Consider the following 16385-nt stretch of genomic DNA (forward strand, 5'->3'; position numbering starts at 1 on the left):
AAAATTTCTGCTGTGAACTTTCCAGACCCCTGCACTGCTTAAAGACCAGATCTTCACACCCCGGGGAGAAATACGGGTGTCTAAGAAACAGTGTAATAGGCAATTTTTAAGGTAAAAGACCTTCTCGGACTGACCACACCTGACAAGAACTAAGTTTTCCAAGCAATTGTGGAATTCACAAGGGAGTATTTTGGTAGAGTCTATTCATGGTGCTTACTATTAAGGCAGCTGGGTGAAAGACTGCTTTAGGAGGATCCAAGGTGAAATAACAGCACAAATCAAGAACTCTGACTAAGTGGGTGGCAATGTGGTATCTTTAGAAGTCGGGAGACCTACTCCACCCGATGTTTTAGGTCTATGAAGAATGGTAAGTCTAATCCTAGTGGGTTTGCTTGCACACACAAAACTATGGGGGAGAGAATTGAGTGACTGAAAAAAGCCTTGATACATAATATATCTATATTATTACAGATATGGCGCAGGAAATGCTCTACAGAGCGAAAAGTAAGAGGGAGAGGGGACACCCCTGCTTTGTAGCATTTTGAATGTTACAGCCTTCAGAGAGAGACAGCCATTAACCAGGACAGAAGCGGAGGGGAAGGTGGCTGGTGAATGTTGTATAACGACTGGTGGCAACCCCGGAATGCAGCTATGTTGAAATTAGGGTATAAGGTATCACCTGATGGAGTTAAGCTATAGGTGTCAAAGCGCTGGGTCCCCAGAGCCCTAACTAGCCACCTACCGCATTTGTTACTGTATTCATAGAAGGGTTAGAGGCACTTGGTTAAAACTCCCTTTGTCCTACCAATGAGAAAAGTGCAGATAGTTTCACATGCCTTCAGTCAAAGATACCCTAAGATCCTCCGTGGCTGTGCATTTATGAGAGGTTTCTAGGGACCTAATACCTTCGAGCAAGGGTGCTAACTCTTGTCCTTTTTCGGTTTTACGCATGAACCATGTGTTATTAACAGGTTGCAAATTATGTGTTTGTGACCTTCCCACACCATACATGGATTAACATCTTCTGAGGTGGTTCTGTCAAAATGGTTCCACAGAGAATCTCTAATTTTCTCTGTGATCAAGGAATCCTCCAGGAGAGATGTATTCAATCATTGCCACTGAAAGTCAGTAGAGAGTTAATAGTTATGGAGATCAATGCATGATCAGAGAAGGTGATGTTATCCATAGTGGCTGTCCAGGGGCGGATTAGAACTGCCATAGGCCCAGGACTGTATGAATACTATAGTCCCTACAAGTTTGGAAATCACTTACTACATATTGTAGTAGAATAACACTTCTTGGGGAATGGGGGATGTGTCCCTTGTGCCTGCTTTCAATTAGCGGTTTTGAAATGACTTTTGTGTTCGTGTATATTGAGAGCATGAATAGATATACAAGGATTTGATGGGTGAAGGTCCTTCTCAGTATAAAATTTGGTGGGCGGTTTTGGTGGTAATGGGCCTTTGGCTACTGCCCAAATCGCCTGTATTATAATCCACTAATGTCTTGAGGATACCAAGATTCCAGTGGCGCAACAGAAAGTGGTCTAGTCTACACTACATATCACGATCTGCGGAGTAAAGTGAATGCTCTTTGTCAGATGGTTATATAAGCTTCCACGTGTCTACCATTGATGTTCATGTAGTAGCTTTTTATCCTGCGTAGACTTGCTTGGAAGACGGCTGAAGAAGTGGACGACATATTTAAAGGGGTATTCCAGGAATAAGCATAATTCATATGCAAATGGGTACTCAAAATATAAGCTAATGTGTAATTAGTTGTTATTTAAAATTTTGCTCCCCTTAGCAGAAAATGCTGCTGACATAGACTGTAATGAAGAATTAAAATGCTACTGGCCCTTTAATCAGTCCGTTAATTTCCTCCACGCGGTCCGCTGCAGAGCATACACAGGACAGAAGATGGCCGCTGGTCACATGTCCACATCACATGTCCTGCACCTGTCTGGGCAGGTCATGTGATCACCACTAATTTTGGCTGTAGTCGGTTGGTTGCAGTTCATCCAGTATGGACAGTGCTGTGGTGATGTGCAGTGATGGCAGTTACACATCATTACTATGGTAACAGAGCAGCACAGTCTGTTACATCATCACTGGGAGCAGAGCCTGAGAGGTAGGAGGAGTTACTGAGAACTAAAGGATCAGGGAACTTGTAGTTTCCAGTGGCGGCCATCTTATTGATAACTCCACCTACTTTAGAGAGGCCATAAATCATAAAAATCAAACTATTTAAGCTCCGTTTTGTGACTAATGACATTGAGTATTGTTGTATTCATTTATTTATATCATCATGGGTTTTTGTGTCAGACGTTTATATTCCCGGAATACCCCTTTAAAACTGGGTCTAAAGCTACATTAAAATCGACTTCTACAACCACAAATTAGCAATTGCTTGGCCAGTATTTGGGAGGTACAAAGAGGCAAATGTATATAGGCGACTGGCCTTTTACCAAAGTTGCACGACCATCGTAATCGCAGCAAGAGTCTGAATGTTCCCACTGTACGGAGTTAGAGATCAAAATCTCCTAGCACGATGGTCAGTTGTATAACTGAGGTAAGAATGTGGGTACCACACGGTAGACAAAGACTTTTCAGGCCACATCAACACTTCTTGGATTAATCTTTGTTTATATATAATCTTTAAATACACCTTCATAAAAAAAGAGCATACAAAAGGTTACATCACTATTTCACAAATCTATCCAATCAATAGTCCACAAGCATATATTATGATCCACATGCTTTCTTCGAGGCTCACCGAGATGTTGGTGCTGTACGCATAAATTCATGAAAATCATATCCTCAGCCCACGTTTGCAATATTTCTAGAAAAATTATCCCATGAACAGTTTATTTTCTAACGTTTTTCTATGCATGCTGAGACTACACTTCCCATGAAAACTTGCAAAGCAGGCCAAAAGAGATAACATGACCATCTAGAGAAGAATAAGATACAGAAGATTTATTTTTAAGGTAAAATTATATCCATTACCCAATTTAGATTTCTGACCCCCAAAAACCTAGCAGTCAGCTATAATACATGTGTTTATTATCGTGAGAGCTATCAGGATTCATGGCTTTTTGACTGTAAAAACATAACGGCAGACAAAATACTTTTGAAAATTATCAGCACTACTGACGGGAAGTGATGAATCTGTGCCTTAGTTGCCCTTTAATGCATTACGTAAATTAAACTGTAGGATTATAACCCCAGATTATATATGATCAGGGATAAATGGAAGCAGGATACATTTGACACATTATTTTTGCTACAAATTTGCCGAATTCCTCTGTTTCAAATCAGTAGACAGATCTGGCGGGTCACAGGTTATCGCCATCTGACAAGCTTTTATAAACACCAACACCTTTTTCTGCTTCTGTAGGAAATAATGAAAGTCACATGTGCCAAAAAAATGTGTAACTCCATTCTACTCAATGGGCTGGAGCAGGCATAGATCTCACAGATATAGAGAGCCAGTAGTATGACAAGGCAAACTAAAAGAGTGTACAGGCAGTCCCCGGGTTATGTACAATATACGTTCTGTAGGTTTGTTCTTAAGTTGAATTTGTATGTAAGTCGGAGCAGGTATATATTATAACTGTAACCCCAGACTAAGCAATTTTTTGGGTTCTGTGAAAATAAGATTTTCAAAATGTAGGATTGTCATGTGAACAAGGATTATCAATAAAGCTTATTTGCAATCACTTTTAATGACCATTGCAGCCTGGGGCTGAAGATTAAACCTATATCTAGATGCAGGGGGCCGGGCGAACACTGGGCATACCCGGGCAAGTCTGCTGGGGCCCAGGCCTGCTGGAGGGGGGGGGGGGGGCACATAAGGCTGTAAATAAGGAATCCATGGGGAGTGAGGGGGGATGGTTATATAAAATAACCATGAAGGGGCTGTTTGGTATGATAAACTAAGGAATATTTTAGGGAACCGGACAAGTTTTAGTTTATAAATGTTTAACGCTGCCATGTGAGTTCACTGCAAAGGGGCCCACTGAGGCTCTGTCACCTAGGGGCCTACTAAAACCTGGATCTGACCCTGACTAGTAGGCTTCAGCAGAGGTCACAGTGAGTAGAGAGGTCTGTAACTAGAGGTCGTCTGGTGTTCTGAAGTCAGGGACTGTCTGTAATACAATACACTATACAACAAGGAGTTTAAACCTAGGAGATGCCAATAATTTTGGTGTTTTACAGTAATAATCCGATGTGCAGTGTTAGACATTGGAAATAACAGTATTTTGTTGTAGTTGTAGTGATATAGTGTTGACGTGTAAAAACTTTTCAAAAACTGTGGCAAAAAAGAGCAGCCATATTAGTATTACCTTTCCTCATTGGGACTTTGGCCAGGTCTGCACAAAGGGGGATCCAATGAGATGCTGGAAAATGTTATTTCACCTTGTGGAGATGCAAGAAGATTTTGATTAGACTTCACCTGATGTGATGTTGCATCTGTGTCAGAGCCTCAGTGGCAGATTCTATCATACATGGTGGACGCCACTATAAAATATTAGGAATAATGCACCATTTTAGGCTATTCTGTTCCTCAGATTTATTATAGTGGATTTGCATTTTGATACATCTTGTATATGGGATCTTAAAGGGGTTGTCCGCTTACAACAAATAATAGATTGTGTAATTGTTTATGTAATGAAAAGTTATACAATTTTCCAATATACTTTCTGAATCAATTTCTCACTGTTTTCTAGATCTCTGCTTCTGTCATTCAACAGGAAGTTTCAATGTTTACTTCCTGTGGATAGAAACTGGTCCCTGGCCATGTGATGTCACACAGGTGCATGGCTCATTATATCCGTGATCATGTGATATCACACAGGTTCACAGCTCATTATATACCTGGCCACGTGATGTCACGCAGGTGCACAGCTTTTTATATCCCTGATCATGTGATATCACACAGGTTCACAGCTCGCTATTTACCCGGTCATGTGATGTCACACAGGTGCACAGCTCATTATATGACAAAGAGTAATCATAGCTGTGTAGTATAATGAGCTGTGTACTTGGGTGACATCACATTAACAGGGACCAGTTTCAATGTTTACTTCCTGTGGATAGTAACTGGTCCCTGGTCATGTGATGTCACACAGGTGCACGGTTCGTTATATCCCTGTTCATGTGATGTCACACAGGTGCACATCAACAAGAAACCAGTTGTAAACAATGAAACTTGCATTTAAAAGACAGCAAGCAGATATCTAGAAAACAGTGATGAATTGATACAGAAAGTATATTGATAAACTGTAAAACATTTAATTACACAAACTTTATCAATTATTTGCTAAAAGTGGACAACCCCTTTATACGGTCTGCAGTAGTTTTTAGGTTTTTAGGTTATTTTGATCTATTTCCTACACCTGGAGGGGACACAAGGCTTTTTTTAGGCAATTTTAAAGATTTTTTTAGGCACACTCCAATAGTAAATAAAGGGAAATCATCTGGAAGCAGGCGATAAGATAAATAAGGAGCTAACCAGGTATGAGACAAACTCCTGTTTGTGCATGAAAAGTTACAAAAAAACACACAAAAAATGCAATGCACCAACAAGAGTGCAAAAACTCACACAGAAAACCACATCCAACTAACATAAATCCCAACCCATAAGTCAAGTCTTGAAGTGTTGTGGCTCCTGTTCTAACCTTAGAGGCCGACTCTTCTAATACTTGATGTCCTATCAGAAAGCATCAATTTTTAAAACATGAAATTCGGAATTTTCTTTCGGAAATTAGAAAAAAAAATTTTTGGAATTAATATAATTTAAAAAAGTAAGAAAATAAATAAATAAACACTATAAAGTCTATCATAGACAACAATGCACTAATATCATTCATCCTAAATTGCTCTTTGTACTGTAGATATAATCTCTGCCGGTTATTTTCAAAATGTTTTTACTAAAAGCATTTTACAGCAATCAGTAATTTCGCTTTAAAAAAACAAAAGGCCCAAAGATATATTCCGAGTATTTCTTGTATAAACCCAAATTTTTTTAGAAATGATGACCTGCAAAAGCTAAACTGAAGGAAAATATGACCTATTTTGTCAGGGATTCGACCTAAGTGCTTGCAGCAAAAACACTTTGTTGGGTTCGTAAATATTGAAACCAGCAAAATAATTCATCTTAGTATTTTCAAGTTTGAAATATATTGTCTTCCTCTGTAAATTGTGTACTGTCTTCAAGAAATCTGGTCGTGGTTTACAGGTCTAGAGAATTTTCGGCATGTCTGGGTCCAGAGATGCCTAAAGAATAGAGTTTGGAAATAGCGATGACTCAAACCATGTTTCCGCTCAGTGATGAGAAGAAGTGATACGCGACTACAAACAGAAAATTCCAACGGGCACATTCTCTTTTTGGGATATCATATGACTCGGTCATGTTAAAGGACACCTGTCAGCTAAAAAAAAAAAGGAGTAGCTGCACATACTAATGAAAAACTGTCATAGTTTATACGGTTGAAAAAAGACACTTGTCCATCAAGTTCAACCAAGGAAGGGAAGGGATTGGATGAGGAAGGGATTTAGGGGAAACAATTCTATATCACATAACCATCAATGTTATTTAGGTGTAAAAAGGCATCTAGACCCTTCTTGAAGCTCTCCGCTGTCCCTGCTGTGACCAGCGCCTGAGGCAGGCTATTCCACAGATTGACAGTTCTCACTGTCCCCAGCCCTTTTCCACTATCACACTGTTAAAATCATACTTACAGCGGAACATACCGATAAGCGCTGCCACATTGTGGCACTTTGCGGTCTGTCGCCGGCCATTTCTTTGAGCGGTCCGGCTTATTCATGAGGGGGCCGTCCAGGTACTCCCCTCTCTTCTGTTTTTCTGCCCCTCCCAAGCTAAATACCCAGGTTTGATGTTGCAGTCACCTCCCCCTGAGGGGCTCACTCATGAATAAGCCGGACCGCTGATAGAAATGGCAGGTGATCATACCGCCAAATGTCACAGTGTGGCACAGCGTATCAGCTATTAGTTTAACAGTGTGATAAATGGAAGAGGGCTAGGGACAGTTTTTCATTAGTATGTGAAACTCTTTTTTTTGGGCTGACAGGTGACTTTTAAGTAGTTATGTTTGTTTCTGGGAAAAGTAGGTGACAACCTTATTAGTGACTTATTATGGCTTCATGGTTGTTTAGTGTTGGTGGGGCTGCCAATCTAGTCATTGGGACCACCCTGATATACAGAGGCACATGGTGGTGAATATTATGCCATGTTATTCTTTGACATTGTGACTGAAAATGTAGGGCATTTGCTCACATTTAGGCCCCTTACACACAAACATTTCTTTTCAGCTGTGTGCTACCATCTTAAAAGGAGTATCACACGGCCATATTCACTTCAGTGGGCAATATGGTCATCCATTTGATTGGCCGTACTGCCCATGGCAGAGCTGTATGGCACGACCACTCGGCCTCCTTTGAGAGGGGTGAGGAGCACTCACCTCCGTCCCTCTTGTAACCGAATATGTGGTACACACCAGGTACAGCCAAAAAAGGGGCTTTATTTTATACAAAATCGTGTTATAATGTTCTTCAGCCAGTTGGTTGTATAGCAGGATGAACTGAACCGCTGTAGATAGCATGTTATAAAGCAGGAGTAACTGAGGTGATTGTACATAGTGTCCTATCTGCAGGCAGCATGTTATAGAGCAGGAGGAACTGGGGTGATTGTACATAGTGTCCTATCTGCAGGCAGCATGTTATAGAGCAACACTGACACACCCACAATATGACAAGGATTAGAACAAATCACATTTTTGAGGATTTTTATTAAGACTTCAGGACTATTCCAGCTAATTTGGGACTGGGTTTTAAAGCATTATTTGTATAGGTTGTTTAAGACTATAGGTTTGCTTATGATTAGTAATGAGAGGATCTGGAGTGCAAAGACCCTTAAAATGGGTCCACTCACCCGCTGGTAACACCTGCCACCACCGTTCATGGGTTTTATCCTTTACATGCTGTGGGCATAGGCGCCATTATGGCAACGATCTTGTCGCCTTTGTGGCACTATGGGGAGCGATGATCCCATCCAATATTGGCTTTGCCCGTGACATGTATAGGATAACACCTGTGATTAGTGCCAGCAGCAGGTGTTATCAGTGGGTGAGCAGTCACCCTCAATTGGTGCAAGGAGCTATCGTGGGTGTTCTGATGTGGATCTGGATCCATGACCCCGCCAGACCCTAATACTGATGGGTCTGCTCAATATTACTTATGATATGTTTCATTACTTTTAATCTTTTTTAATTTCCTACATGAAATCTGCTGATGCTGTTCAGGTTCACAGGTTGGTTTAGAGCCACCAATAAAGGACAGAGTAAATTAACTGCTTAGGACTAGTCTCCATAGGCCAGCGTTCACTATGTCATTGATCTTCTCTAACCAGTCCAGTTTTTAACACGATCATTCCCTGATCCATAATGGGGTTGTTTTCGTTGTCTTCTGCTTTACAAAAGTTGTTTAGTAATACATCTAGTATTAGATTATTTGCTAAAATGAATTATTACAAAATTTCATGGGCATCAAAGTTCTTTTTGCCAAGGGGTTACAATGGGTAATATACTGTCACTACATAGTACTAGCAAAATTACTTTTTTATATGTAATTTCGCTTTTGGTAAATTGATCCACCTAAAACGCTGATTAAAAATCCAAACACCAATTAGAGGAGGTAACCAGTCATTGCATTGATTACAGCCACTCATTTACCTATCTGGAGACATTTGTTATGTTTAGCAGCAACTTTTTAGCCATCTCCTCTTAGGTCCTCTTATGTTCCTGCATCAAGACGGGTTACCAGAAGACATACAGGAGTGAAAGTAGACAGCTCCACAAGCTTCCTCCACCACAGTATCAAAGTGATAACATTGATGGAGCACATCAGGGTCTTTTACTGCTTATATCCACCAGCTAAAATCTGTGGAGACAGAGGCCCACATTCATCAAAAACATTGCACACTGCACTATGTGCAGTTTGTCTTTGTAATGTGCAGGGGGCGCCAGATTCAAGAATTGTAGTGCACATCCTTCATGAATCTGGCGCCCCCTGCACTGCTCCGACAGAGTGCACCAACTTTTTTTTTGGGTGCACCTTTAGTGGAAATCTACCATTTGATTTCATGTATTGTGAACCAAACATATCTTGAGAATGGTGTAGCTATACTGATGCAGGAACATATCGGGGATTATTTACTAAGGGTCCCGCGGCTACATTTCCGTTGGATTTTCCTGCACTGCTTCGGAGAATGATGTAATCGCTGTATTGTGCCTGACAGGCAGAAGTGGTCAATCGATGCACCATTCCCCAGCTTCTGTGTATGAGTCATTCAGCCCAGGTTGATTAGTCCTGTCTGGACAGTTCAGAAAGCTCCATGTAATATGTTTACAGGGAGCATGCAACCCAGCTTTCCCAAGGTCCTGAATTTTATAATTGTTTTTCAGCAAAACCAGCAAAATAAGATACACACTTCTGTCAGACACGTCATGATAAATATTTAGCTTTTCCGACTGTACACCAGAACGCCCCTTTATGTGCAGAATTTTGCGTTGTATTTGCAAGCAGTTTTCACTGAAAAGAACGTGCAAGGGCTGACAGAAAAGTGGTGGGCCAGTCTTTTTCTTCTGCCTGATTTTTTTTTTTTTTTACCATTGAAAACATTTCTGGAGATAATCATTGTAGAATATGCAGCACGTAAAACTGGAGGACGGTTTTGTAGACATGTATACTTGATATATTTAGCACATCTTTAAATCGAACATTTCTGTCCTGAGTGGTAATGAACCGACCCTTTAAATCGGCAAAGCCAACAACGTCATTTAAATTCCTCGGGTTCATTGCTGTGATGACGTAATCGTCATTGGCTTTACTGGTGGTATTGAAACAGTTAAAGGAGTCCTCCAACCACATACAAACCACAGACCATTATCCACAGGGGATAAAAAAGTGAAAAAGTTAGTTAAAAAAAGTGTTAATGACTATTGGAGCAATACTGGTTTGGACCTGAACCAAATCTTTTGAAAAATTTGACAAGAATTCCACTAATCGTATCTTTGATGATTTGTTCATCTCTAGTTGTGAATAGAGATGAGTAAATCTATTTGTGGATTTAGGTGATTTTCAGGATGGTTTCCATTATTGTACTCTACTTCCATGGGGCTTATGTTATTACAATTTAAGTGAAAACTGAAAATTAAAGAATTTAATTTTTTTGTTTATGTGGGTTAAAGGGTTTATATAGGCATAAAATGCACGTGAGTACTGCATTGTGCACAAAAACAATCCTGGGTATAGGTAAAAGTGGGTTTGGATGTAGAAAATAATGTTGCAGCGCCATTTAAAGTGACTCACATACACTTCATTAATAGTAATTGAATAATAATAATGATTTAATCATTTTATAAAAACAAGCTATGTTTTAGAGAGATAGATGTGCTTATATACTATTTTCCAGGACAATTAAAGCAACCTCAGATTTGACCAAATAGATTACAATCCGAATTGTCAAAATCCTCAAAATGGACTCTGGCTGCTGAGCTCAGAGTTTGTGAGCCACACTAAGGGCTGCCTTGCAGTATCTGATCCTTAAAAAGTTGAGTGGTTTAATTCTGGTGCTCTCTGTGAACTGACTCTGTTCGTTCAATGATGCAGGGGCTAGACAGTCAGTAGCTGGGGGTGGCACCCAGGGACTGAATAAATGACCAGGGGTCAGTTCACTCTGGTCTGGTTATACTTTCTCCTGTGACTTTCTCTTGTCTGAACCAGTATCCAGCTCAAGCCGGTAACCTGAATTCCAATTTGAACTGTAACCTGTACCCAAGCCTGTATCCAGCCTATGCCAGTACTTTGAACACCGGTGTGAACTCTTACTTGTCCCTGTATCTTGCCTAATCTGGAAACCTGACCTGGAATCCTTTATGTTGTCTGACCTGATCCAGAACCCTGTATCCTCAACTGATAAGAAAACCTATATCCTGACCTGATCCAGAGCCCTGTATACCAACCTGATCCGGGATCCTGGAACCCCACATGATCTAGAACCCCAACCTGATCCAGAACCCTGAACTGTAATCCTGTATCCTGTCTGTTCCAGAAACCCAATATGATCCAGAATCCTGATTCTGTACTCTGAACCCTATTTCAGAGCCTCTACCCTGTTCCTGAGCTTGTACCCCTATCCTGTACCTGTTCCCTTATACACATCTGCATATTTGTCTGAAACCTTGACACAAATGAAATATTTTATATAAAATTCAGTGAAGGGAATCTTGAATGATTTGTGTATCTTCAGTTGTCAAGGCTAGAAAATATAATATAATTAGTATTTATATGAAGCAACCATATACTTATTATTTTGTTTCTTATATACATTTGACAGGAACATCATAAACTTTGTATTTTAAGGAGATCTTTCACCTTTACTGATCCAACTCTTAGATGCCTTCAAATGGCTATAATACGTGCAGGAGCCATATATATCAAACTTTATAATAAAGACATAACTTCCTTCAAGACTAAAATGCAATCCCATCATATAACATCCACCAGCCTGAAGCAAACGAAGAGTATGTAGTTACATATCATATTAATTTATGATGTTAGCTGCTCTTCGATGACCTGGAGATGGTTTAGAAGATGCCGGCCATGTGTTTAACACATGTTGCAAAAAAAAAGACGGCAGTGGAGGTGCAGAGTGTAGAGATGGGTTTCCAATAGGACTTCAGATGTGATCTTTACAGCAGGAACTGCTTAATGGAAAGCTCCGGATTACTCACTATTCACCATTCTGCTGCAGAATTTTTACTGACATAATGAGTAATTCCTGGACCTCCTAGTGGTTTATATTGTGACATATCTACATGAAAGCATTGAGTAACCTATGTTAAGGGTAGTAGTCAACTATTCTCTACATCAGTAGACCTGGTATTATTCAAGGTCATATCTGCGATCAACAGAATGGTGGGGTCACCATTGTCAGACCCCTATCCTATGAATAGGTCATCAACATATGGAAAATGGAAAACTAATTTAAATGTCCAGAATGCTGTAGTACAAATCACATGAAATGGAAATGTACGGCTGATGTGACTTACCATACAGAGAATGGCTGCAACGTAGTGACTTTTGGAATCGGGGTCATGATAGTCACCTGACTTCTATGTTGGCTTTACTACTTGAAGGGGTTGTTTAAATGAACACCATCAAATTGTTCTTTGCTAACTATTTTTTTAATCTATTATGTATTTATTATTGGTAGAGGTATGGCAACATATATATTTTCTGATCCCCTGTTGCTCTTATCTTGTCTTCAGAGGGTAGATGGCAGTTCGATACCGGTGAGTGATATCACCAGCAGTGCCCACCTGCTTCATTTAATGATACTGCTGAAGTAAAATTACAAAACACAGTGAAGGGTGTAACTGTTACAAAAGGGAAAAAGTGCTTCCCACAACCTCTGTCACTGCCTACTTGCCCACCTAGTACTACACAACAACTGGATGGTAGTATAAACCCTAGATACCTGCACAGAACAGTAAGACATAAACAGACAAAGAGCTAGGTCAGGCAAACTGGGTCAAAACCAAGATGGAGGCCGTACATAGTTAAAAGGTTTAAGCAAAGGGTCAGACTCACAGATAAAATATAGCATTTGAATAACCAAAAGGCAAAAGACTGAATGGCACTGAATGAAATCACAGGTGAGTTTAAATTTAGTGCCTAGATGCCGCCTCAGCAGCTGATTTGATTCGGCCATCCATCACTCCAACTGGTATCTGTGACTCACCCCCAGTTCAGAAAGGCAGCAAGATGAAAGTCACTCGGCCCTCTGCAGAGCAAACACCTGAGTGTAGTACTAAGTCAGCAGAACTCAAACTGCTGAACGTGAACCTGAACTAGAAGAATCCTTGGGGACATTTTTCCACAAGCTCCGGCATATGATGAAGTCCCTGCCCCTCCGGTGCACCCACCAATACATCAGGAAGTTACGGCCTCCTGAAGTAATTAGCAGGGCAAGTATCCCAGCGTACAATTCTCGGCACGACCTGGCTGAGAACTACGCTCATGAAAGTTCGATGGCTGTAGCGGATTCCCCAGCCCACTCCACCACAAGCCACAGCCCACTCCACCACAAGCCACAGCCCCATCATGCCTTTACGTGCCCCCTTGGCATTGAGGTTGTTTGGGGGGGGGGTAATAATCGCAAAAACCTAGCTGTTCACATCGCGATTATCTCAGAGCTTGTACGCCAGAAAACTTGTACGCCCCACTCATTTCCTGCAATGACCTCTTTATTACAATGGCTACAGCTCCTGCCTAATTGTTGTCAGGTACTGTTAAAGAGCATATAACAACAGAGCTTTAACTTTAAGTTGGAAAACATCTTTAACTTGAAAAAGGGAAAGGACGTGGATACCATTTTATAATTTTTTTTTACAAAACACTCCCATGGAGGGACAGTTCCTCATGGGTGCAAAGCAGAGAATGGGTTATCTAGGTGAGAGACAACACATGTGGACCATTAGGTAGTAAAGCAAAGACAGCCCCCACAAACAAACATATTACCCCCTTTGATAATAATAAGGGGAAGAGTAATAAAAGGTTTCCACAAAAATCCTGTCTTTTTTGTGAAGGACCCACCAGGAACGGAGATATAAATTTGCTGAACCTCGCCAATAAACACAAAATTTAATAGAACTTTGCTTTTGAACATTATAGGAATATCGATAGGTTCTTCTAAATGTTCCCATGGGGATTTTACAGGTATTGTCCAGCAGTATGCCATGAGAAGGACACATAATGTTTCTCCCTGGGCAGCTCCTTTCTGTCTTCACCAACTTTGGAGACCCTCATTAGTGGTTTTTACAAGAAGCTATGTGTGTGTCCTTTGTAAGTAGAACTACTAGTAAATTAGTAATGGAATGCTGTAAAATAGGCAGGAGACAGTATCCTAGTAAGTAGTTGTAGAATTATCAGGAGACATGTTAGTGTTAGGTCTGAGGTGTCGTAATTGTACAATCTGTCTAAGGGATGACATTTTACAAGACTAGGTTGACACCTGCCATGGTACAGATTCCTATAAAATTGGTAACACAATGAAAAGTCCAATGGAAGCCCAATGAACCCATTGAAGTCAATGGGATTGTATGTCAACATTGTTGCGCAAATGTGACCGAGTCTCAGTCGGCTTATTAAGATCATAAATAAGATACTTAGGCGTTGAAACTCAAAGATCTTTTTTATTGCGCAGCAACTTGTGTATGACCAAATATCTTGAATAAAGAAAGAGCGTTTTTCACCTATTCCTTCTAAGGAGGATCTTCATTTGTTGGCTTCTTGATTTATTTTTTACTTCATCCATATCTAAGTTAGACATCAGTGACTAATAAATTGACACATGCTGCTAAAAAAGTGTGAACGCAGCCTAACACAAGAGCCAGAAAAGTGGCTCAGCCAGAATAATAGATCTGGCCCAATGACTAGTGACACTTGAGACAATTGCTGTCATCTTTGGACTTCTATTGTAACTCATTTGTCATGTTACCCTTCTATCTTGACTGTTGCACAGTAAGAGCTTGTCTTGTATTATACACTCACCGGCCACTTTATTAGGTACACCATGCTAGTAACGGGTTGGACCCCCTTTTGCCTTCAGAACTGCCTCAATTCTTCGTGGCATAGATTCAACAAGGTGCTGGAAGCATTCCTCAGAGATTTTGGTCCATATTGACATGATGGCATCACACAGTTGCCGCAGATTTGTCGGCTGCACATCCATGATGCGAATCTCCCGTTCCACCACATCCCAAAGATGCTCTATTGGATTGAGATCTGGTGACTGTGGAGGCCATTTGAGTACAGTGAACTCATTGTCATGTTCAAGAAACCAGTCTGAGATGATTCCAGCTTTATGACATGGCGCATTATCCTGCTGAAAGTAGCCATCAGATGTTGGGTACATTGTGGTCATAAAGGGATGGACATGGTCAGCAACAATACTCAGGTAGGCTGTGGCGTTGCAACGATGCTCAATTGGTACCAAGGGGCCCAAAGAGTGCCAAGAAAATATTCCCCACACCACGACACCACCACCCCCAGCCTGAACCGTTGATACAAGGCAGGATGGATCCATGCTTTCATGTTGTTGACGCCAAATTCTGACCCTACCATCCGAATGTTGCAGCAGAAATCAAGACTCATCCGACCAGGCAACGTTTTTCCAATCTTCTACTGTCCAATTTCGATGAGCTTGTGCAAATTGTAGCCTCAGTTTCCTGTTCTTAGCTGAAAGGAGTGGCACCCGGTGTGGTCTTCTGCTGCTGTAGCCCATCTGCCTCAAAGTTCGACGTACTGTGCATTCAGAGATGCTCCTCTGCCTACCTTGGTTGTAACGGGTGGCGATTTGAGTCACTGTTGCCTTTCTATCAGTTCGGACCAGTCTGCCCATTCTCCTCTGACCTCTGGCATCAACAAGGCATCTCCGCCCACAGAACTGCCGCTCACTGGATGTTTTTTCTTTTTCGGACCATTCTCTGTAAACCCTAGAGATGGTTGTGCGTGAAAATCCCAGTAGATCAGCAGTTTCTGAAATACTCAGACCAGCCCTTCTGGAACCAACAACCATGCCACGTTCAAAGGCACTCAAATCACCTTTCTTCCCCATACTGATGCTCGGTTTGAACTGCAGGAGATTGTCTTGACCATGTCTACATGCCTAAATGCACTGAGTTGCCGCCATGTGATTGGCTGATTAGAAATTAAGTGTTAACGAGCAGTTGAACAGGTGTACCTAATAAAGTGGCCGGTGAGTGTAGATCACTACTTCAGGTGCTGTACTATCCTATGTCAATTTGCGGCCAATGCATGGCCTGAAACGTGTTACCTAATTTTTTATGTGATCAGTATTTTTTTATCATATTTTTTAAACAAACTTTTTGGGTATTTTTGGCCTGTGTCGAAACAATTTATTTTTTGTTGTTTTATTTATTCAGCCTAACTTGGTCTTAGTTGAAGGTTGTTCTGGTACCCTTCAACTCAGCCTGGGGGAATCGTCTATCCTTTCGGAAGACTTTATCCCCCTGCTGATATTGGGAGTGAGTTGTTCAGGACAACTAGTTGTGTCCCTTTACCTCTAGAAGTTCCTTGAGCTGAGGTGTCAATCATAACAAATCTGCCGATCTGGTCAATTGTATTACTATTCCCCTTACGGGGGTAATATGTTTGTTTTTAGGGGCTGTCTTTGCTTTGCTACCTAAAGCACCACATATTTTATTTACACAATATAACCAGGCAGAATTTTAATGATTAAAACTTTTTTTTTAATAGAGTTCCAGATTTTTTGTT

Source organism: Engystomops pustulosus, chromosome 7, assembly GCF_040894005.1.
Source record: "Engystomops pustulosus chromosome 7, aEngPut4.maternal, whole genome shotgun sequence".
NCBI classification, from domain to species: Eukaryota; Metazoa; Chordata; class Amphibia; order Anura; family Leptodactylidae; genus Engystomops; species Engystomops pustulosus.